At 47.6% G+C, this 23,832-nt stretch overlaps 1 protein-coding gene across 7 annotated transcripts in view; it reads right to left on the bottom strand.

Moving 5' to 3' along the window:
- Window positions 1-23,832, bottom strand: part of RFX1 (regulatory factor X1) — a 1,381,678-nt gene that overhangs the window by 775,371 nt on the left and 582,475 nt on the right. The gene's annotated exons all lie outside the window — the stretch shown is intronic.

A 23,832-nucleotide genomic window follows, 5' to 3' on the forward strand; every position in this document is an offset into this window, starting at 1 on the left:
TGGGGCATCCGTCACTACTGTTCTCTCCGGCCATGGTTGCCAAAAAGATTCTCCCTTGAGAATGTTGTCTTTGAAAGCCCACCATAGAAGGTCCTGAGCAACCCTGCTCGGAACTTGCAGTTGATCTGACATATTCCCTGAGAATTGGGACCACTGAGTCCTGAGAGCCCATTGAAGGGATCTCATTCTCAATCTGGCCTCTGGCACCAGAGAAATGCAGGATGCCTTGAGGCCGAGCAACTTCAGAAAATCAAAGGCCGGCAGATGCTGGGCATTCTGGAATTTTGTTACCATCTGCAGAATGTGTTGAGCTCTCGTCTCCCGAGGAGAGACTTTCCCTGAGGAAGTATCCAAGACTGCTCCGATGAATTGGAGTCTATGGAATGGTATCATATGGGACTTCTTGTAATTGAGGCAGAAGCCCAGTTTGTGTAGAGAGTGGCAGTTGATACAGAGATGTTCCTGGGCTTGCTTGGGTGAACAAGCTCTGATCAGCCAAACGTCCAGGTAGGGGTAGATGTGAATCCCCCCCTCTACTGAGCCTCGCTGCCACTACCGCCATCAACTTGGTGTAAAAGCTCGGGCGGAGGTCAGCCCGAATGGCAGAACTCGAAACTGATAATGAGAACCGCCAACTGCGAACCGCAGGTACTTTCTGTGCTTGAGATGGATCGGCACATGAAAGTAAGCATCCTGAAGGTCCAATGAGACCAATCAGTCATGGGGTTGGAAAGCCTCAAGGATCTGAAAAAGGGTAACCATCTTGAACTTTTCCTTCCTGAGGAACTTGTTCAAGTTTCTTAAGTCCAAGATGGGTCTCAATCCTCCGTCCTTCTTGGGAATGGGAAATTAGGGGGGAGTACCAACCCTTGGTCCTCTCCGCTACAAGTACATGTTCTATTGCACCTTTCTCTAGCAGGGTTAATATTTCCTGCACAAGGAGCGGATCTGGAATTTTGACAGAGCTGGTTCCCAGTGGATGATCTTGAGGCCTTTTTTGAAAAGGAAGGCAGTACCTCGAGCAACTGTTTCCAGTGCCCAAGCATCTGAAGTAATGCCCGCCATTCGTTCAGATGATGAGAGATTCTGCCTTCCACCAGGGTCTTGTGGATCAAGGCCTCAGAGTGGCTTGGAGGCGGCTGCAGCAGCGGCTAAGGGTAAAGATGCTGCTGTGGGGATTGATTTAGCACCCTTCCTCGTCCACCACAAGGGAATCTTCTTTGCCTCCTTTGTCCGGCCTGTCCTCTGCCTCTACCAACTGAGGAATACAAGCGAAAAGAACGACTCCTCCAGAAGGATGAGCCTGAATAGGGTTGATGAGGTTGTCGAATGGAGGCGCTAAGGGACTTAGCCGCCACCTTGGAGGTCTGCAGCTTCTCCAGACTCTCATCCGCCTTGCTGCCGAACAACCTCGAGCCGTCAAAGGGCATGTTGAGCAGTCTAGATAGCACGTCCGGTGCAAACCCGACTTTCTCAACCACGCAAATCTGCGCAGTATGGTGCTTGCAGCCATGGATCTGCTGATGCTGTCAGCAGTATCCAATCCTGACTGGAGACACTCTCCCATTGCCTCCTTTCCATCCTTTACGATAGCCAGGAAGCCGTCTCTTTCCTCGCCTTACAGGATGTGATCAGCCGCCATGGCAACACAGTCCCACAGGGTATAAGAAAATCTAGCCAAGGTACAGGTGACCTTGCAAGCCCATGCATCAACCTTCTTGTCGTCTCTATCCGGGGGATAGAAGGATAGGCAGATTTTGTTTGGTTGAAGTGGCAGCCTGAAATACTAAACTCTCAGACGTAGAGTGTTTACTGAGGTAGTCTGGATCGCTGCTAGAGGGTCTATACTTCCTAAAGAAGTTCCTGTTCACAGCAGTCCCAGATTCTGGAGCTTCCCAATTGAAGGGCTTTATGGAAGGGCAAGATTGGGTCCTTCTGATGTCCCTGGTCTGGGATTTCCATCATGTCATCCTGCTCATATGCTACGGAAGCCCTACTCCAACCCATATATTTTGTTACCCTGTTCATGAGATTTCTGTAATTAGAATCTGCATGTTCTGAGGGGTCAGGCCTGCCAAACTCCAGCTCTGCTGACGTTTCAAGTCCACTAGCAGACTGGAGGGAGTCACAGAGGTCTTTCATCCTTGACTCTGGGTCAATGAGCTCTTCAGGTACATTTTGAGTGCCAAACTGCACCCCAAATGTAGAAGTCTCCTCATCAGAAGCAATTTCTTCCCCATAAATTGAGGACATGGACTTAAAAAAGTATTTTTTCATCAACAGTATCGAAGACAGCTTTGATAAAGTGGACGATTTACTAGGAATCGCCCGCGACTTCAGCGTCGAAGTGCTCAGCGCTGATGGCGTCGACAAATTTGTCGAAGGCCTCAACGATTTGTGTTTTTTCGATGGTATCGAGGACGGACTCGGTTCTCGAGTCGATCACTTTGACGCCTTTTCATCAGGTCGAGTATCTCGACGTACAGCCGGCTTACTACTCAGCTTTGATGAAGTAGCCTTCAACTTCCCTGAGTTGTTCGAAGGAGCGACTGGGTCATGGCTCTTGCGTGATTCTTTTGAGGGGTTCGAGGCTGCATTCTCAAAAATCTGCATCATTTCCACTCTAAAGGCATCCCATTTACGTGGGGAATCTGACTTAGTCAGGCACCTGAATACCTCAGTAGAGGAATCAGATGAAGAAGAGGGAGACCTATGGTGTCTCTTCTTCGCCTTCTTCGAAGAAGACGAATACTGCCTCGATTGACTCCTCGACCGGGACCTCTTCGATCTTTTACACTGAGTAGAGTCTCTGGACTCTCCGGACTTCTTTTCAAAGTAGACTTCGAAGCCTCCGTCCCCACCGCCAGTTTACCTCTGCATTCCCGGAGAGCTTTTTCTGTCATGGACTGACAGGATCCGCAGTCATCGGTATGGTGCCTGGAGCCCAGACACCACAGACAGACACAGTGAGGATCGGTTATTGACATCTTCGACCCGCAGCCGTAACATTTCTTAAATCTCGACTTTGGGGTCGAAGGGGTAGAAGATGAACACATTTTTTGACATAAAAACGATGTGCTCCGTTAGTACTCGAAGCAAAAGCTTTCAGAGAAACGGAACTGAAGCCAATGGGCGCTGCATGAGCTATTTATACTGCTGGTGACGTCGACGCTCGATGGCAGCCCTTGAGGGACATCGACGCCACAACATCATGCACAGCGCCCTCTGCCGAGAGATAGTTTTTCTGAAGCAGCAAGCTGGCGAGATACGAATATAAAAGTTGAGGAATACGTGAGAGGAGACAATCCATACAAAGGCTATATGTGAGCATGTCCATCACTAAGGTAAGGGAGTGTCTGGGAAGGCAGAAGGCTATTTGTGAGCATGGCCATCACTAGAGTAAGGGAGTGTCTGGAAAGGCAGAAGGCTGTACGTAAGGATGACCATCACTACGGTAAGGGTGCGCATGGGAAGGGAGAAGGCTATCTGTGATTAAGACCATGGCTTGGGTAAGGGTTGACTGGGAGCGTAGAATTTTATCTTTGAGCATGAGCTTGGCTAAGGTAAGAGAGTGACTCGGAAAGATGAATGCTGTGAGCGAGCATGCATGTGGGAGCATGCCCATTTCTAGGATATAGAATAACTTGGAATCAGAAGGATGTCTATTGAGGTGACACAGAAGGCTGGAGGCATGTAAGCATACCCAATGCTAGGTGGAATACTGTCTCAGCATATCTATATCTAGAGGAAGAGGGTGATTAAGATGGCTGAGAGTTGATATGCTATGGTTTCTTGTAAAGCGCTAACGACCAAGGCATCAGAGTAACTAAATACTGCCCATGCCCAAAGAAATAAGAATAATTATCAAGGTAGGTGCAACTGATAATTGTCTGAGTATTCCATGCTACCCGGAATGTGAATTAACATGGATGGTAGGACTTTATTTGAAAGTGTTTCATGTCCTCAACTTGCACAGTCCATGTGTGCCTCTGAGCTCTATATATGCGGATATCAGCCATTACACAGGGGAAGGTGGAATAGCAGATCAAACGCAAGCACTAGTTTATTTTGTGTAGTTTTGGCTTTTACCAGTTTTGTCTTTTATATAGGCATGAGATAGGCATTTGCAACACACTGCTCTAATGGTACTACCTGGCCACAAGACAACAGTTGGAAAATGTTCTAAGTACCTGAGCACAGACTGTTAGTTCCTGGCAAATGCATATCTAACACTTAGAAACTAATGCTTGTTTTCAACAGAACGTCAGTGCAGAACAGATGAGAGGAAACACATTTTGCTTATAAATCTAGCAGTTGAATACACACCTGGTAAAGACATTTCTATTGCACCAGGAGGTCAATTACAGCAGCATTTAAGCCATTCATTCTCAGATGAAATGCACAGGAATAACAACTGCAGGGCTTCTACAGCACACATCTTTATGTTACTGTTTGATACAGATACCTCAAAGACGTCTGTAGCCCCTGTTTCCCGGCCCTGGTCTGCTCAAGGGTGTACTCTTACATTCCTCGGAGCAGGGACAGTTCCCATTGATACCACCACCCGCTCCCCGTAGCTTGCTGGGTAGGGAGGGGCGCTGCACCTGCTAAAATAAAATCGCTGTTAACAGGAAATGGGCCACACCGTGAGTTCTTAGATGACTAATTGTCACAGACACCAGAGTGAATTTTAAAGGGATCCCAATGGGAAACCCCTCTTCATTAAACACCTTTGATCTTTTTACCTTTCCCAAGTCCCTGGGAGTCCCTGCAAGAACAGGCACAATACGCCATATTCCGGAGAGGTCTGCGAGAAGAATTAAAGGACGAACTAGCACGCATAGAAAGACCTCTCACCTTCACAGATCTTATCACAGCCACATTGCGGATAGATTTTCGGTTAACCGAACGACGAGCGGAGCGTCGAAAGACAAAGATTGAGATCCCTATACCTCTTGTTTTCCTCCCTCTGACATCACCTTCCTCGACACGCTCCACGCGAGAAGAGCCTATGCAGATAGGTACTACCTGCGCCCCTCTCACGGTTGAACAACGCAGAAGAAGGCGAGAACGAAGTCTGTGTATGTACTGTGGATCTTTGACTCATTTACTTCGAGACTGCCCAGATGTACCCCCGAGACGCTCGGGAAACGGGCACCCTCGGTAAGTTTGGGCACTCACTACCGAGGGAATAATCCTAGTCCCTTTGTTACCCTTTCAATCACTACCTTGGAAGGTAGCAACGATGACCGACTCATGGTGATGGCAGTTACCCTACTGATCGGCAAGACCTCTAATTCAGACCCAGGCTCTCCTGGATTGTGGGGCCGCAGGCAATTTCATAGACACTCAGTGGGCAGAAAGCCACGGACTTATTCGAGTAGCCAAGACCGAAGATCAGAAGGTAGAGGGTGTCGATGGAGAACCTTTAAGCTCAGGCCTGATCACTCATTCCACAGAGATCCTCACCGTGTGCATCATGGAACATTCTGAACGTTTATCCTTTGACATTATCCGAGCAGCTCACTTCCCTCTTATCCTGGGCATAGGTTGGCTTCGTCGACACAACCCTTCCATAGATTGGACCAGAAACCGTTTAAGCTTCCACTCAACCTTCTGTAAGAAGAACTGTCTGCCCAAACCTACCTTTGCAGCAATACAAACAGCCAGTGGAATAGAATCTAAGACAATACATTGTTTACCCTCCTTTCTCAAAGAATACACTGATGTGGTGACAGAGAAAATACCTCTTGAGCTTCCTCCTCACAGACCTGAAGATTGCAGGATCGATCTACATCCTGGGGCCTTGGTCCCCTTTTGTCGGATGTTTCCTTTGACACTTCAAGAAAGAAGATATCTGCGAGAATACCTAGATAAGCATCTGGCCAATGTCTTGATTAGGCCTTCTAGATCTCCTGCAGGGGCCTCCTTATTCTTCATCCCCAAGAAAGACACACTGGAACTACGCCCGTGTATCGATTACAGGGGGCTAAATAAGGTAACCACAAAAGACAGGTATCCCATGCCTCTCATTTCAGAAATCATTCACGCCGTTCAGTCTCCCACAATATTTACCAAACTAGATCTACGGAACGCTTACCATCTTCTTTGTATCCAATCTGGGGATGAGTGGAAGACTGCGTTTAGGACCCCCTTTGGACTTTATGAATATCAAGTAATGCCATTTGGCCTTGTCAATGCTCCTTCCATTTTCCAACGCTTCATGGACAGACTCTTTTCTGATCTCTTGGGACACTCAGTCATCACCTACCTAGATGATATCCTTGTCTTCTCTCTCACCCAAGAAGAACATAATATCCATGTACTGGAGGTGTTTCACAGATTACAAGAAAATCATCTCTCTGTCAAACTTGAAAAATGTGTCTTTTCGGCTAAGTCCATTTCCTACTTAGGTTACATCCTTTCCTCTGAGGGCATTGCCATGGACCCACAAAAGGTCAATTCCATCCTAGACTGGCCGTCTCCTAAGACGGTTAAGGACATCCAGAGATTCCTTGGCCTTTCTAACTTCTATTGAAAATTCATCCCAAATTTCTCCCAACAGGTACTTCCAATGACCACTCTTCTTAAGAAGTCCTCCTCTCCGTTCCAATGGTCCCCCCAGGCGGAGAAGAGTTTTCAACAGCTCAAACTGACCTTTTGTTCGGCTCCTGTCTTAAGTCAACCCGATCAGCACAGCCCTTTCATTGTGGAAACTGACGCCTCTTCAGCCGCTGTAGGAGCGGTCTTACTACAAGAACACCATGGTAAGGAACACCCGGTGTCCTATTTTTCCAAAACCCTAAACATCAGCCAACGTAACTACTCTGTTATAGAGCGAGAGTTACTCGCCATGAAATTAGCGCTGCACCTGCTAAAATAAAATCGCTGTTAACAGGAAATGGGCCACACTCTGAGTTCTTAGATGACTAATTGTCACAGACACCAGAGTGAATTTTAAAGGGATCCCAATGGGAAACCCCTCTTCATTAAACACCTTTGATCTTTTTACCTTTCCCAAGTCCCTGGGAGTCCCCTGGTGTGAGCTCCATCTAAGCAGGCAACTGCTGCATCAGCTCACCCTTCCTTGAAGGGGTCTCATGGACCCCTAGCGTTAGTCTGCTGCTGTCACACCTCAGGGAAACTGGCGGCTTTGGGCTAAATGGAAGCTGCGTCCTCCATTGCTGGTTCCTTCATGTACGACGAAGCGCAGAGTACGAGTCTAGTCTTTTTTTTTCTACGCATTCCGACGCCGGTTCTTTAGCCACTCACTTCCGGTGTCGGATGCGTTGCAACGAACAGTTTATCTTGATCGCCTGCGCTGCCGTACTCCTTACACTTCGCTCCTCAGTGTTTTGTCTCTTTACCGTCTCCTATCTCCCCGTCCTCCCTTTCTGAATTTTCCAGCTTATCCTCTCGCCTCCGTATCCTTGTCCTTCCTCCTACTACTTTCCGCTCCCATCTTCCACCGGTCCCTTCCTCCCGTCTTGTGTTATTTTTCCCTCAGACTTGCTTTCTTTCATTCCTCTCCTCTCCGCCCCTTTCCCCTTTACCTTCAGCCTTGCCATTCTGTGTATCGACCTCCTTCTGTTCAACGGACTGCCTTGCCTCATCCTTATTGGCGTTTTCTTGTACTTCTAGTGTACCGACTCCTGCCTGTCCTACGGATTGCCTGCCTCTTCCTGAAATGTATTGTTGCTACCCGAACAATTAACCCGTGGTACTCAGACTTTCTACTGCTGGTTATACACCCAAGTTTACCATCCCTGTAATTTCCTGATCCACTCCTCTCTTCAGCAGAAGCATACCTTTCTGGGTTTTTTTATGCCTCTGGCTTTTTCCCCACTGTTTAACGGCTGAGGAGGGTAGCTACAGTTCACCCATTGGGTGTCACTGTGGCGTCCTTTCACGGTCGTCCTTATCTGCAAAAAAAAAGGGGAAGACTCGAACTCAGGATAACCCGAAGCTTGCATTACATCGGAAAATCAGAGGTGAGGAGGAAGGGGAGGACAGGGAATCAGACTCTTCACAAGTGGAAGAGGATATAACAGATATATCCGACAGTTTGCAACGCCCACAAACCATTATGGCCACTCCGCAACAGGTGCAGGAGTTAGTGGCAGCAGTCCAGAACTTGAACTTAGAAGTTCAAAATCTCAAAGGCGCAAATGCCACTTTACAGCGGAGAGTTGCTGAACAAGACCCACCTACTACCTACTACGGATCTACCTCCATTACCCCTAGTCTCAGGGAAGTTTGATGGGACGCCCAAGAGTTTAAAGGAGTTCTTGGATGCTTGTAACCTGCATTTCTCATTTCGTTCCCAAACATTCTCTTCGGGGCATGCTAAGGTCGGGTTTATGATTACTCACATGTCAGGCAATGCACTGGCCTGGGCTACCCCGCTGGTCAACAAAGCAGATCCCGTATTACAAGATTACGAAGCATTCAAGACATTGATGAAACAGACCTTCCTACGTACTGAGAGTACGTATTTGGCCTCCGAGGACCTGTTGGACATCAGACAAGGGAACTCCGACTTAATGTCCTACATCACGTTGTTCAAACAAATAGCCACAGAGGCGGGCTGGCAAGAACAGGCACAATACGCCATATTCCGGAGAGGTCTGCGAGAAGAATTAAAGGACGAACTAGCACGCATAGAAAGACCTCTCACCTTCACAGATCTTATCACAGCCACATTGCGGATAGATTTTCGGTTAACCGAACGACGAGCGGAGCGCCGAAAGACAAAGATTAGGATCCCTATACCTCTTGTTTCCCTCCCTCTGACATCACCTTCCTCGACACGCTCCACGCGAGAAGAGCCTATGCAGATAGGTACTACCCGCGCCCCTCTCACGGTTGAAGAACGCAGAAGAAGGCGAGAAGGAAGTCTGTGTATGTACTGTGGATCTTTGACTCATTTACTTCGAGACTGCCCAGATGTACCCCCGAGACGCTCGGGAAACGGGCACCCTCGGTAAGTTTGGGCACTCACTACCGAGGGAATAATCCTAGTCCCTTTGTTACCCTTTCAATCACTACCTTGGACGGTAGCAACGATGACCGACTCATGGTGATGGCAGTTACCCTACTGATCGGCAAGACCTCTATTCAGACCCAGGCTCTCCTGGATTGTGGGGCCGCAGGCAATTTCATAGACACTCAGTGGGCAGAAAGCCACAGACTTATTCGAGTAGCCAAGACCGAAGATCAGAAGGTAAAGGGTGTCGACGGAGAACCTTTAAGCTCAGGCCTGATCACTCATTCCACAGAGATCCTCACCGTGTGCATCATGGAACATTCTGAACGTTTATCCTTTGACATTATCCGAGCAGCTCACTTCCCTCTTATCCTGGGCATAGGTTGGCTTCGTCGACACAACCCTTCCATAGATTGGACCAGAAACCTTTTAAGCTTCCACTCAACCTTCTGTAAGAAGAACTGTCTGCCCAAACCTACCTTTGCAGCAATACAAACAGCCAGTGGAATAGAATCTAAGACAATACATTGTTTACCCTCCTTTCTCAAAGAATACACTGATGTGGTGACAGAGAAAATACCTCTTGAGCTTCCTCCTCACAGACCTGAAGATTGCAGGATCGATCTACATCCTGGGGCCTTGGTCCCCTTTTGTCGGATGTTTCCTTTGACACTTCAAGAAAGAAGATATCTGCGAGAATACCTAGATAAGCATCTGGCCAATGACTTGATTAGGCCTTCTAGATCTCCTGCAGGGGCCTCCTTATTCTTCATCCCCAAGAAAGACACACTGGAACTACGCCCGTGTATCGATTACAGGGGGCTAAATAAGGTAACCACAAAAGACAGGTATCCCATGCCTCTCATTTCAGAAATCATTCACGCCGTTCAGTCTCCCACAATATTTACCAAACTAGATCTACGGAACGCTTACCATCTTCTTTGTATCCAATCTGGGGATGAGTGGAAGACTGCGTTTAGGACCCCCTTTGGACTTTATGAATATCAAGTAATGCCATTTGGCCTTGTCAATGCTCCTTCCATTTTCCAACGCTTCATGGACAGACTCTTTTCTGATCTCTTGGGACACTCAGTCATCACCTACCTAGATGATATCCTTGTCTTCTCTCTCACCCAAGAAGAACATAATATCCATGTACTGGAGGTGTTTCACAGATTACAAGAAAATCATCTCTCTGTCAAACTTGAAAAATGTGTCTTTTCGGCTAAGTCCATTTCCTACTTAGGTTACATCCTTTCCTCTGAGGGCATTGCCATGGACCCACAAAAGGTCAATTCCATCCTAGACTGGCCGTCTCCTAAGACGGTTAAGGACATCCAGAGATTCCTTGGCCTTTCTAACTTCTATCGAAAATTCATCCCAAATTTCTCCCAACAGGTACTTCCAATGACCACTCTTCTTAAGAAGTCCTCCTCTCCGTTCCAATGGTCCCCCCAGGCGGAGAAGAGTTTTCAACAGCTCAAACGGACCTTTTGTTCGGCTCCTGTCTTAAGTCAACCCGATCAGCACAGCCCTTTCATTGTGGAAACTGACGCCTCTTCAGCCGCTGTAGGAGCGGTCTTACTGCAAGAACACCATGGTAAGGAACACCCGGTGTCCTATTTTTCCAAAACCCTAAACATCAGCCAACGTAACTACTCTGTTATAGAGCGAGAGTTACTCGCCATGAAATTAGCCTGTGCTGAATGGCGCCACTTCCTCCAAGGTGGAGAACATCCTTTTACCCTTCACACGGATCACAAAAATCTGCAAGTATTACGCCAATTTGAATGCTATAATACCAGGCAGGCAAGATGGGCACATTTCTTCGCCCAGTTTGACTTCGAGATCACCTATATCCCAGGCGAACAAAACCTGGTAGCTGATGCCCTGTCCCGGCGCAGTGACTATCTGTCTGAATCGGAATCCACGACTGAGTTGATGTTTTCTAGATCCCAAAGAATTGGAGTTATTTCTACCTTTTTACAACGATTCAAGGACGATTCAGGAGGAAGATTCGAGGACGAAATGCATGACAACCTGACTGAGTACGTCGTTAAAGACGGACTTTATCTGGTAAACGACAAATTGTACCTACCCACGCCAGCTTTAAGAAAGACCGCACTATCCTGGTGTCATGACTCCAAGTTTGCCGGACATCGTGTTATTCGTTGTACTCAAGATTTTCTAGTACGACATTTCTTTTGGCCCAACATGAGGGAAGAAACCAAACATTATGTCCAGTCTTGTACCACCTGCCTTCGGAACAAATCCACCACGCAACGACCTCTGGGATTGTTGGAACCCTGTCCCATTCCTACTGGGCCTTGGACCACTGTATCTACTGATTTCATTGTTGATTTACCAGAGTCGCAAGGTTGTACCTGTATAATGGTGGTGATTGATTCTTTCACCAAGTTGGCACATTTCTCAGCCTTACCCAGAGTACCTTCTGCCTCCTGTATGGCAGAAATCTTCTTGAAAGACATATTCAAGTTACACGGTCTACCTACTAAGATAATTTCGGACCGAGGCAGCCAGTACACATCCCATTTCTGGTCTGCTCTCTGTAAAGGTTTGGGTATAGAGAGAGCTCTCACCTCAGGATTCCATCCACAATCTAACGGACAGACGGAATGCGTCAACGGTACATTAGAGCAGTATCTCCGGTGTTTCGTTAACCAACAGCAAGACAATTGGGTCCAGTTACTCCCGATGGCAGAATTTTCTTACAATCACGCTAAACACTCTGCCCTCGGAATTAGCCCTTTTTTCTGTACTTATGGTTACCATCCCCGCACCCTACTTCCATTAGCTCACATAGAGAGCTCAGTTCCTTCTGCCGAAGCCTCTTTGACAACTATCCGGGAGGCACATAACAAAGCTAGGCTGGGATTGAAGGAGGCCCAAGAAAGAAACAAGACCCAAGCGGATAAACACCGTAGACCAGTTCCTGAATGGGGTGTTGGTTCAAAGGTACTCCTGTCGACCAAATTCCTACCACGTTGGGTACGTCCCTCAAAACTGTCCCCTAGATATATTGGACCATACAAGATCACTCGAGTCATAAACCCTGTGGCCTTTCGCCTACAGCTACCGTCAAGCTTACGCCGAGTTCATCCGGTGTTTCACACTTCTCAACTAAAGTCCTTTGTTGAAGATAGATGGACCCGTAAGACAAGCAACACCTCAGTACCTAAAGATCCTTCTAAAGATGTCTATGAGGTGGCCCAGATATGTGACTCCCGGTATCATAGAGGAAGCTTAGAGTACCTTATTCGCTGGAAGGGATACCCTACTTCAGAAAACACCTGGGAACCTAGATCTCATTTGAATACCCCCCTTCTGTTGTACAAGTTCCACTGCAGTCATCCGAGGAAGCCAGGAGGAGTGGACCTTAGGAGGGGGCACACTGTCACACCTCAGGGAACCTGGCGGCTTTGGGCTAGATGGAAGCTGCGTCCTCCAGTGCTGGTTCCTTCACGTACGACGAAGCGCAGAGTACGAGTCTAGTCTTTTTTTTTCTACGCATTCCGACGGCGGTTCTTTAGCCACTCGCTTCCGGTGTCGGATGCGTTGCAATGAACAGTTTTTCCTGATCGCCTGCGCTGCCGTACTCCTTACACTTCGCTCCTCAGTGTTTTGTCTCTTTACCGTCTCCTATCTCCCCGTCCTCCCTTTCTGAATTTTCCAGCTTATCCTCTCGCCTCCGTATCCTTGTCCTTCCTCCTACTACTTTCCGCTCCCATCTTCCACCGGTCCCTTCCTCCCGTCTTGTGTTATTTTTCCCTCAGACTTGCTTTCTTTCATTCCTCTCCTCTCCGCCCCTTTCCCCTTTACCTTCAGCCTTGCCATTCTGTGTATCAACCTCCTTCTGTTCAACGGACTGCCTTGCCTCATCCTTATTGGCGTTTTCTTGTACTTCTAGTGTACCGACTCCTGCCTGTCCTACGGATTGCCTGCCTCTTCCTGAAATGTATTGTTGCTACCCGAACAATTAACCCGTGGTACTCAGACTTTCTACTGCTGGTTATACACCCAAGTTTACCATCCCTGTAATTTCCTGATCCACTCATCTCTTCAGCAGAAGCATACCTTTCTGGGGTTTTTTATGCCCTTGGCTTTTTCCCCACTGTTTAACGGCTGAGGAGGGTAGCCACAGTTCACCCATTGGGTGTCACTGTGGCGTCCTTTCACGGTGGTCCTTATCTGCAAAAAAAAAAGGGGAAGACTCTAACTCAGGATAACCCGAAGCTTGCATTACATCGGAAAATCAGAGGTGAGGAGGAAGGGGAGGACAGGGAATCAGACTCTTCACAAGTGGAAGAGGATATAACAGATATATCCGACAGCTGCAACCGATTCCCTTCCTAACCTCAGGCACCACCCACATGGATTGTGAGGCCAGAGGATGGCCTCTCTGGGTGTTCTCACCTTACTGTTAACTTTATAAAGGTGGGGATTCTGATGTGCAACAATAACCCCCATTTCTATTAAGGTACATAACCAGATGTAGCTAATGCAATATTGTACCTTGAAGGCACTCCTAATATTTCACTTATCTGATTGTATCAACAATAGATTACACCAGCTCATGTGAACGATCACATGATTAAATGTGATCCGTTAATAGAAAATGATTACAAAATGTGATCGGTATCTAAAAAATGGTGTTCTTTTTACATTGTTTTTCAAGATTCAACTACTCAAGTTAACCCAATGAAATTATGATTAGAAAATATTTTTCAAAGTATGCATGTGAGTGGTATGCCCTTAAGGACTGTTTGCCCAAATTTTGTTAAAGAAAAGTTTCTCCAGGCCCCCGCGTCCGCAATTCCACTCGAGTGCCTCCCTGCTTCCTCCCGCTCACCGCCCGTGATTGGCTACAGCTACTTCCCTGTTTGGGTCTAGCAACCCCTGTTTTTTCTTTCCACCGCCCTTTTCATTGTCCAGGCAGGTGAGCGGTGTGCCCTTAAGGACTGTTTGCCCACATTTTGTTAAAGAAAAATGTCTCCAGGCCCTCACGCCTGCTATTCCCCTTGAGTGCCTCCCTGCTTCCTCCCGCCTCCAATCCCGCCCACCGCCCGTGATTGGCTCCCTACCAAGGTCATAAGTGACTTCTCCAGGGCAGCCCTCTGCCCGTGCAGCCCAAGCGGCGAAGGCCCCAAGGCAAAGGGTGCTCCCACAGAGGCAGCTTCAGATTGGGTCTGCAGGTGTCAGCAGGAGAAACCAGTGGTGAGCCGTCAACCAGAATCTACTAGGACCAATACGGTAGGAGTGGCCTGGGTGGGAAGTAGAGCAATTACTTTACTCTACCCTGGAAGCCTGGTCACTTAGCGACCTATTCTAAAACACTGAGTATTTTCCGCTGCCTCCCTCGCTCCCACACTTTCAATTCTAGCTGTTCTAAGGATTGTACTCAAATGTTCTGTTAGGCGTAGGCCTCTCTCCCTCTATACAAGACCCTCTAATTCTAGCTGTGTTTAGCACTGCACTCAACTGTTCAATTGACTCTCGAATCAAGTTGTGTTTAGCACTGTACTCAACTTTCAACTGACTCTCAAATCTAGCTGTGTTTAGGATTGTACTCAATTGTTCTGTTAGGTGTAGGCCTCTGTCCCACTACACAGGACTCTCGCATCAAGTTGTGTTTAGCACTGTACTCAACTGTTCAATTGACTCTAAAACCTAGTTGTGTTTAGTATGGTACTAGGTGTTAGGCCTTTCTGCCACTATACAGGACTCTCAAATCCAGCGGTGTTTAGGACTGTACTGAATTACTCAATTGTTTCTCAAATCTAGCTATATTTAGTCTTTACTCAATTGTTCAATTGACTATCAAGCCTAACTGCGTTTAGTATTGTACTCAATGCTCAATTGACTCTCAGTTCTAGCTGTGCTTGGTATTGTGCTCAAATGACTCTAGCTGTGTTTTAGTATTGTTCTCAATTGTTCTGTTAGACGTAGGCCTCTCTCCCACTCAATTGCTCGGCTAGGCGTAGGCCTCTCTGTCACTATACAGGACCCTCACATCCAGCCTGTTTGGTCACTACCTGAAGCTAGGCCTCTCCCGCTGTCCAATCACCACATATCTAGGAGCTGTGTTATTACTTCCTAAAACCTAGACCATCCTCTAGCTACCAAGGGGTCCCGAAATGAGCTACTCAAACGAATGCCTGAGACCGTTTGAAACATGACTCACCCCCTCCCCCTGGCCAACCCGGGTCCCAAACGAAGCGTTAAGCACTGATTGCCATTACTGATCATCTACTGGGATGAAACCAAGTCCCAACTTCCTGCCAATACCCTGAGATCTATAGCTACTTACCTTAACTGAGTCCCAAACCACTCGACAGCCCACCACCCCAAAACCCCTGACTGTGTACCCACAGGAAACACACCTGACCCATCGACAGGAAGGACAGACAGACAGAACCCGAAAGCGTCCAAGCATATCAAGACTAAAGGAAACATCAATATTGTGCTTGCACAATACATCACAGAGGACCATCTACCCTGCTACCTCTGCACCGTGAACCAAAATGCCCCGACTCAGAAAGGGACTCCGAGAAAGAGAGTAAGATCGTGCAACAATGGCCACGGACACACAATGCCAACAGCACCCAGTAGAAGCAGCCCCGAACGCAGGAAACACCCCGCCTAACACGGTTATCACCAGAACAAACTATGCAAGAGGAAAATCCTTATATCTTACACCTTACCTCGCGACAATCACAGAACCTCAATATCTCAACAACACTGAAATCTCGACACACACAAAGAACCCCCTGAAACACCCGGAAAAAAGACAGGAGCACACAATAAGAGTGGGATGATTCCAACCCCCTTACCCCATACATCACAAGAACACAGGGGCATCATCAATACCCACAACATACCAGACAAGACGATGAATGCTGGTAACCAACAACCCTACCATTAACCTAACAGACCGATTCAATGAAGAAGAAGCCATTGCTGATCTTCAACCAATCGTCATCACTGCAGTGCAGGAGCACCACGATTGATCAGCCATGCTACCAACCTAGTGGACCGCTCCAATGAAGAAGCAGCCGTCGCTGTTCTTCATCCAATCAACATCAATACAGAAACACCACGACTGAACATCTACAAACCTAAACAAGGAACAACCAATAAACAAAACCACACCAAGAAAATCCACTGTAATTTAATAAACGCAAGGTCAATGTCCAAATATTCAACCGAAATATATGATCTCCTATCTGACGGAGGTATCGACAACCTATTTGTAACTGAAACATGGCTAGATGACAACTACAAGAATACCCTCAACAATTGCCTGCCCGAAAACTTCAAATGCATCCAAGCAAACAGGAAAACTAAGAGAGGGGGGGACTGGCAATCATCCATGAGGAACACCTGGCTTTCAAACGGGAAGATCCATTAAACATTGATAAATGCGAATCCTTAATACTACGCCTATCAATGAACCCCAAAACAAACCTGAAATTCATACTGATATACAGACCCCCAACCTATGATGCAACATTCGTAGAAGCCTTCATGGAAGCGATCACCATCCTAGCCATCAAGCACAATCATCTGATCATCCTTGGAGATTTTAACATCTGGTTTGATGAAGAAAACACAACCACACAAAAACCTCTAACCACCAAACTAGCAGCAATGAATTTGCAACAACTAATCAAAGGAGCAACACACTCGGCAGGGCATACACTCGCAAATAAAGAACTCATTATCACGGCACCCCCAATTCAAATACTGACCACCTCAACATTCCATTCATAATCACAATGGCCGCTCCAATAAACAAGCAACAAGACAAACCACTGATCACCATGAAAAGAAACTGGCGAACCATCAAAAATTCCAACCTAAATGAACTCCTTGAACTCAGCAAACCACAAGCAACAATTATGGAAGAAGCTGACATGGACAAAAAAAGAACAAGTTACTCTCTTACCTGGTAACGTTCTCTCGATGGGATGGTCCGACGACGTATTCCTTATCTATGACAATAATCACCACAGCTGTGCTGCTTCGGAAAATCTTCGGCGTCTGCGTCCTGCGTCGATGACGTCGATACGCCGCCCTCGAGGACCTCCTCCGACGGCCGACGTCACTGGATGTTATAAGTAGTACGCACAACGCCCGTAGCCTCAGTTGTAGTTTTTTCCCAGAACGTGTGCCACCAGTCTTCTGCCAGTCTGACACACAAAGCCTTGCGGAAACGTAAGATGCAATCGCATTAGAAATTCTGTAGCGGAGAAGGTAGGGAGGGAGCGATATGGAATATGTCGTCGGACCATCCCATCGAAAGAATGTTACCAGGTAAGAGAGTAACTTGTTCTTCGAGGGGATTGGGTCCTCCGACATATTCCATATCTGTGACAGACTCCCAAAGCAGAACCAATGCAAGGAGGTGGGAAAAGAATTTTAGAAAACAGAAATTTTGCATGCCCAATCAAATTGCAGAGTAAAGGACCGCCTTGCCAAAGGCCAGATCCTGTCCCCGGATGGAATCGAGGGAATAGTGACGTACAAAAGTATATACCGAAGCCCAGGTGGCTGCATCACAGATGTTGCGAATAGGAACATCCCTCTGCAGGGCAGTAGAGGCAGCCATACCCCTGGTAGAATGGGCCCGTAAGCCGACCGGTGGGTCCTTATCCGCCAATCGGTAAGACTCAGAGATAGCCAAAATAATCCAGCGAGACAAAGTTTGTTTCGTCACAGCCTGTCCCAAACACTTTCCAGCGTAACCAATAAAGTGTTGAACGTCCACTCTGTCCCGGGACATGTGTGAAATATAAAAGCTTAACGCTCTCCAAGGATCAAGCCTATGGAGCCTCTCCTCTTCCTTACCAGGATGTGGAGGAGGATAAAATTCTCAGGTTCTGTCTGATCTTTAATACCTTCACCAACCCCCTCCTCACCTGATGCCTTTAAGGTAGAGGTGTCGCCTGTATCTGTGTCACAGGAGTCGTCCGAAGATAGCTCTTCCCTTCTCTGTCTCCAATTATCGCTAGGCTTCATACACGTCCTTCTCCCCTGTTTGGAGTGATGAGAGTGAGCTCCACTGGAGGCCACTTTGCCAGAGATGCAGCTTGCCTGGCAGCGGGGACCCCGGGGCGCCCACCCCAGGCCAGGGAAAAGCTTTGCCGAAAAACCCTGGCAGATGGTTATGGCTGGATGGACAACGAATCCCAGAATGCACCGTGTAGTTGATGAAGTGTTCCGTGATATCTCCGGGAGAAGATCTGAATGTTGGAATAACTCGATACAGATGGAACACAGGGACTGGAGGTGAAAAGGAAAGGAAGCGTGGCGTGCACCTCGCGTAGGATAGTACAAGCGTGCACGGGGAAGAAGGGGAATACAAGAGGTAGGCAAGGTAGAAGGCACAAGGAGTACAAGTGTCTCAGAACGGCAGAAACAAAGGGTATGCCGTTTGGGAGCGGCACAAGAGTACACACACACACAGGAGCGCTGGATTACTTTCCGTAGCACTGGAAGTTGCAACGCAAATGTGTTAGTCGTTTCCTGGAAGATAAAGGCCGAATTAGTCCTTCCTATATTGCTAATGGTGACATGGCCGGCAAGCATCAAACGTCTAGACCCCGTACAGCGTTCTCAGGGAATAGTCCTTCCTCTAGTTCCTCCATACTCTCCATGGCAGGCGAGCCGTGAATTTCCATGGTAGACGAGTCGTGACAAAAATGCCGGAAGAACAACCTTCTGGCCTAAATGAAATTCCGACACTGTCATGATGCCTACCCCCGGGGACCCAGACCAAGTCCAGCAACCCCAGAAGCAGGCATCAAGTTATGCTAAGCAAACCCAACAACCCCTGCTAGGGGCTATTTGGGTGCAGTCCTGGTGCCTATGGCGCCAGGCTCATAGATTAAAACTTACCTGATGCAGACCATGCTGCAAACTCACCTGATGCAGACCATGCTGCAAGAGCTCCAAGCCAAAGGAGGCTTGGAAGGGACTACTTTACCTAAGGGACTATTTTTTACTCGGGTGGGGCTGGGGAGGAATACTTACCTGGGACTACTTTGTGGGCTATTTAAACCACGGCCGAAGAGCAGCACACGCTTCCTGTTATTCTGCATCCAGCAGCGTAACGCTCACCGTGCCTGCAAGTCTGCATCCAGTCTTCTGCCACGCCCGCCTCGAGTCCGGAGTTCCTAGAAAAAGGGGAGAGAAGGAGAAAAGGTTAGAACAAGAGCAATACCTTTGATCGTTACCTGAATTCCCGATCCATCGCGCCTTCGAGCTGGAAGAAAGAAGTTATTTTATGCGCGTCGCCTCGCCTGCAGCAGCGCCGCGCTGAACTCACCGGCCTTCGCAGCATCTTCACATTCCACCGCATCCTTCTGCATGCTCCCGCCTCACTCCGGCACCTAAGGGGAAGACAAGAACAGCAAGGTGAGCCAAGGGAATGCACAGAGGCAATATTAGTTACCCCCCCATAGACTTACCTGATTTACCACCGGGGGTACTATTCCTCTTCACGGGTCGGCGCAGCTTCCACTGCATCCTCGCCGAACCCCGGCCCCTAAGGGGAAACAAAAGGACAGCAAGGTGAAACAAAGGGACAAACAAGAGGAAACCTCCTCACCACAATAGACTTAGCTGATTTTACCACCGGAGGCATTATTCCCAGAGACTTCATATTTTCTCTCAGCGCCTGAATAAGGGAGAAAGCAACAGGTTACATATTGACATTATTTTATCGAACTGTGTTTGATAATACAAATCTTTACCTGAATATTACTGGTTGCCACGAGGAACTCTTCGCTAGGGTCAAGCTGCAAACTGCAAGGAATCGGACAAGAGTGAAAGTCAGACATTTGAACTCTTACGAACTACATACTTACGGCGTCTTGCTGGGAATCTCAGAGTCAATATTGTTCTGGAACTCACCAATTCCTTCGAGCCAGTGAAGCAGCTGGTTATCAACGCGCCCCTGCGCTCAATGCAGGATGGAGAGCTCATCTTTCCAAACCATCAGGTGAGACTATAAGAGGGGACATCAAAGGTGATCAGTGGGGAGAACAGCGGGAGTGGGGGAGGGTTAACGCTCAACTCCACGGGTGGTTCATTCCCTTTCTCCATTTGCAGAAGAATATTCCTACGGGCCAAGCAAACGAAGCTAGGTGGGCCAGTCAAGTCCGTCATCTCGGCACTACGCGTCACATTGGTGGAGGCCGCAGCTGTCCAGTTCAGATCGAAGCCCCTGTGGGAGCCAGGTGAGCGTAACAGAACACGAAGCCTACCCACAAATTCCCACCCGGGCGTTATGGATACCTCAGAAACTGACCAATTGTCCCAATTACAAGGGGAACTGAGGGCTGAAGTGCATTCCGCCCGTCAAGAAACCAATACTCTTAGGAGAGAACTGATTTTGTCAAAGGAGCGAACTGATGACCTTGCTAGGCAACTACTGCAAAGCCAGGCTGGACAAGCACCCCTACCAGGCCCCGGGGGGAATCCAGCTCCTATGTCATCGAGTAACCCGGTGCAAATAAACCTACCAGGAAGTATTCCATTAGCTCCGCCCGAACGCTTTGCCGGAGATCCCAAAAGGTTTGTCGTGTTTCTGAACCAATGCCGCTTGCACTTTTTATGCAGACCCGGAGCCTTCCCAAACGATCAAGCCAAGGTAGCCTTCGTATTGTCATATCTCAGCGGCAGTGCAGCTGATTGATTAATTCCACTAGTTACTCAGGATGACCCAATTCTTCGGGATTTTCAGGGCTTTCAAATGAGCATGGAAAGACTATTTACCCAGCACTCCCAAGGACAGGCCCTGGACAACAGCCTTTTGTCCCTACGACAGGGTAACCAGGACCTTCTATCCTACATCGCGACCTTTAATAGGTTGATAGTGGAAACTGGATGGCCTGAGGTAAAACGAATCACGTTATTTCATCGTGGGCTTCGAGGAGAACTCAAGGATGTCTTGGCTCAAGTCGTGAACCCACCTCAAGACTGCGCTTAATATATAGACTTAGTGGTCCAGTTAGATCACAGACTTCAGAACAGAAAGGCTGATAGAGCCAAGTTTGAGATCGGGTGTTGGTCAAGACCCACGCTAACCCCAAAGGAGCAGATGCTTCAGAACCCATGAAAATCAGAGGGGTTAAAGGACCCTTAACCCAGAAGGAAAGAGAAAGGAGACGGCAAATGCAATTGTGTCTATATTGTGGAACTTCTGGGCATTTTCTACAGGATTGCCTTATAAAACCACCCAAGAAGGTGGTAGGAGCTGCTGATAAAACCCATATGGAGTCAGACTCGGGAAACGACCACACCCGACAAGCGTAGAGGTCCGCTTGCCGAGCTTGAAGAAGGATACTCAGACCTCGCATTTCATCATACCAATGGTCCTCGTAGATCCAAGGCAGCCATCGCGTATGCACGCAGTAAGGGCATACATTGATAGCGGGGCCATAGGAAACTATGTGGACTACGAATTGGCTTCCAGGATGAATCTACCTCTCTGCCGAAAACCACCTAAGATGTCATCACCACAGTCGATGGAACTGAAATTGCCTGTGGGCCTGTAACTCATTCCACCGCAGAGATGACACTATTGGGTCAGGATGGGCATCGAGAGACTATTGTGTTTGATCTAATCAAAGCCCCACAGTTCCAAATAATACTGGGGATACCTTGGTTGGAAAAATATAATCCTTGTATTGATTGGCGAGAGAAGAGAATAACCTTCCCGGATTGTGCACAAACCTGTTACCCAAAGAAAAATCTGAACGCAGGCCTGGCCCCAGTAACCACAGCAGTCGTGCAACTACCTCCAGAATACCAAGAATTCCAGGATGTCTTCCAAAAAGAACAGGCAAACACCTTACCACCTCACAGATTGTACAATTGTCAAATCGATCTCATACCCGGTGCACAACCCCCTTGTAGCAGGATCTACGCCCTTACAGAACCTGAGAACTTTCACCTACGACAATACCTAGACCAGTACCTTGCTAATGGCTTCATTTGCCCATCCGAGTCCCCTGCATCTTCAGCTTTGTTCTTCCTGCCCAAAAAGGAAGGTGACCTCAGAACGTGCATAGAATACCGCACATTGAACCAGATAACTGTTAAGAACCGATACCCATTGCCTCTGATCCCTGAATTACTAGAACAAGTGAAGGACGCTTGCATATACACTAAGCTAGATCTCCGGGGGGCATACCATCTGGTACGAGTAAAAGAGGGCGATGAATGGAAGATTGCTTTTCGCACTAAGTATGAGTTATTCGAATATCAGGTGATGCCTTTCGGGTTGTGCAATGCACCAGCAGCCTTTCAATACTTCACGAACGATGTCCTTCGTGAACTCATTGACGTTTGTGTTGTCGAATATATCGATGATATTCTAGTATACTCCTCTTCAGAATCTGACCATGTGAAGCATGTCCGAGCAGTCCTTGAGAAATTGTGCCAGCACAAACTATATGCAAAACTGGAAAAATGCGTTTTTCATGCCACAGAAGTTGAATTCCTTGGGTTTATCCTAACCCCAAAAGGAGTCCGAATGGACTCACGAAAGGTGGACGCAATTCTTAAGTGGCCATCACCAAGTTCAGTTAAAGGAGTACAAAGCATGCTTGGCTTTGCCAATTTCTACCGCAGATTTATCCCGGATTTTTGACATGTTGTACATCCCATCACAGCACTCTTGCGAAAAAATAAATGCTTTATATGGACTGAAGAAGCTGAAAATGCCTTCCAAGAGCTGAAAGCAAAATTCACGTCTGCACCTGTATTAAAGCACCCGCACCCTGCACTTCCATACATAGTGGAAACTGATGCATCCAGTCTAGCCATGGGAGCTGTCCTGTCTCAAAAGGACCCTGAAACTGGCCAGCTTCACCCAGTAGCATTTTGGTCCAGAAAGTTCTCGCCACCCGAGTTAAACTATGCAGTTATCGATAAGGAGTTATTAGCCATTAAATCCGCCTTCAAGGCTTGGCGACACTATCTTCTCGGTGCCAGGCATACCATTACTGTGATCACCGATCACCGGAACTTACAGTATTTAAAGACAGCCAAGGCCCCATCGTCACGCCAACTCCAATGGGCATTGTTCTTTGCCGAGTTCGATTTCGTGATAACCTATCGACCAAGTTGTAAGAATGGTAAAGCAGACGCCTTATCCCGAATAGGGATGGGAGAGGCAGAAGTGAACCCAGAACCAGTACCTATAATTTTCGAACAAAGGATTCTTGGCATGACTACTCTACAGACACTAGAGGACATTCAGGTAAAGATCCAACAACTTTTTGATCCTACAGCCCTGCAGGACTGGGTAAAGAAAGGCCCGGAATACTCTGTCTCCAATGGCCTGCCTTATTACCAAGGGCGGCTATATCTGCCACATAAGGAACTACAAGAACTAGTCATTTCCCGTTATCATGATACCCTAATGGAGGGGCACCCAGGTATTGCAAAAACTGAAGCTAAGATTAAGAGACAATTCTGGTGGCCCACCTGGCGAAAGGATATTAAATCATTTGTGATGTCTTGTGGCATTTGCACCCAAAACAAAAGTCAAAAGAAAAAACCAGCTGGACTCTTACAACCTTTAGACATTCTGCCTACACCATGGCACACCTTATCATTAGACTTTATTACTGACCTACCCCCATGCAATGGTTTTAACACCATTCTAGTTATTGTGGATCTTTTTTCCAAGATGGCCCACTTTATTCCTTTAAAGGGATTACCTTCAGCTTCAATCCTGGCCAAAGAGTTCCTCGAAAATATTGTTCGCATACACGTATTTCCGTCCGTATTGATCTCTGACCGAGGCAGTCAAT

This window comes from Ambystoma mexicanum, chromosome 3q (genome assembly GCF_040938575.1).
Source record: "Ambystoma mexicanum isolate Mex_15411 chromosome 3q, UKY_AmexF1_1, whole genome shotgun sequence".
Classification (NCBI taxonomy): Eukaryota; Metazoa; Chordata; class Amphibia; order Caudata; family Ambystomatidae; genus Ambystoma; species Ambystoma mexicanum.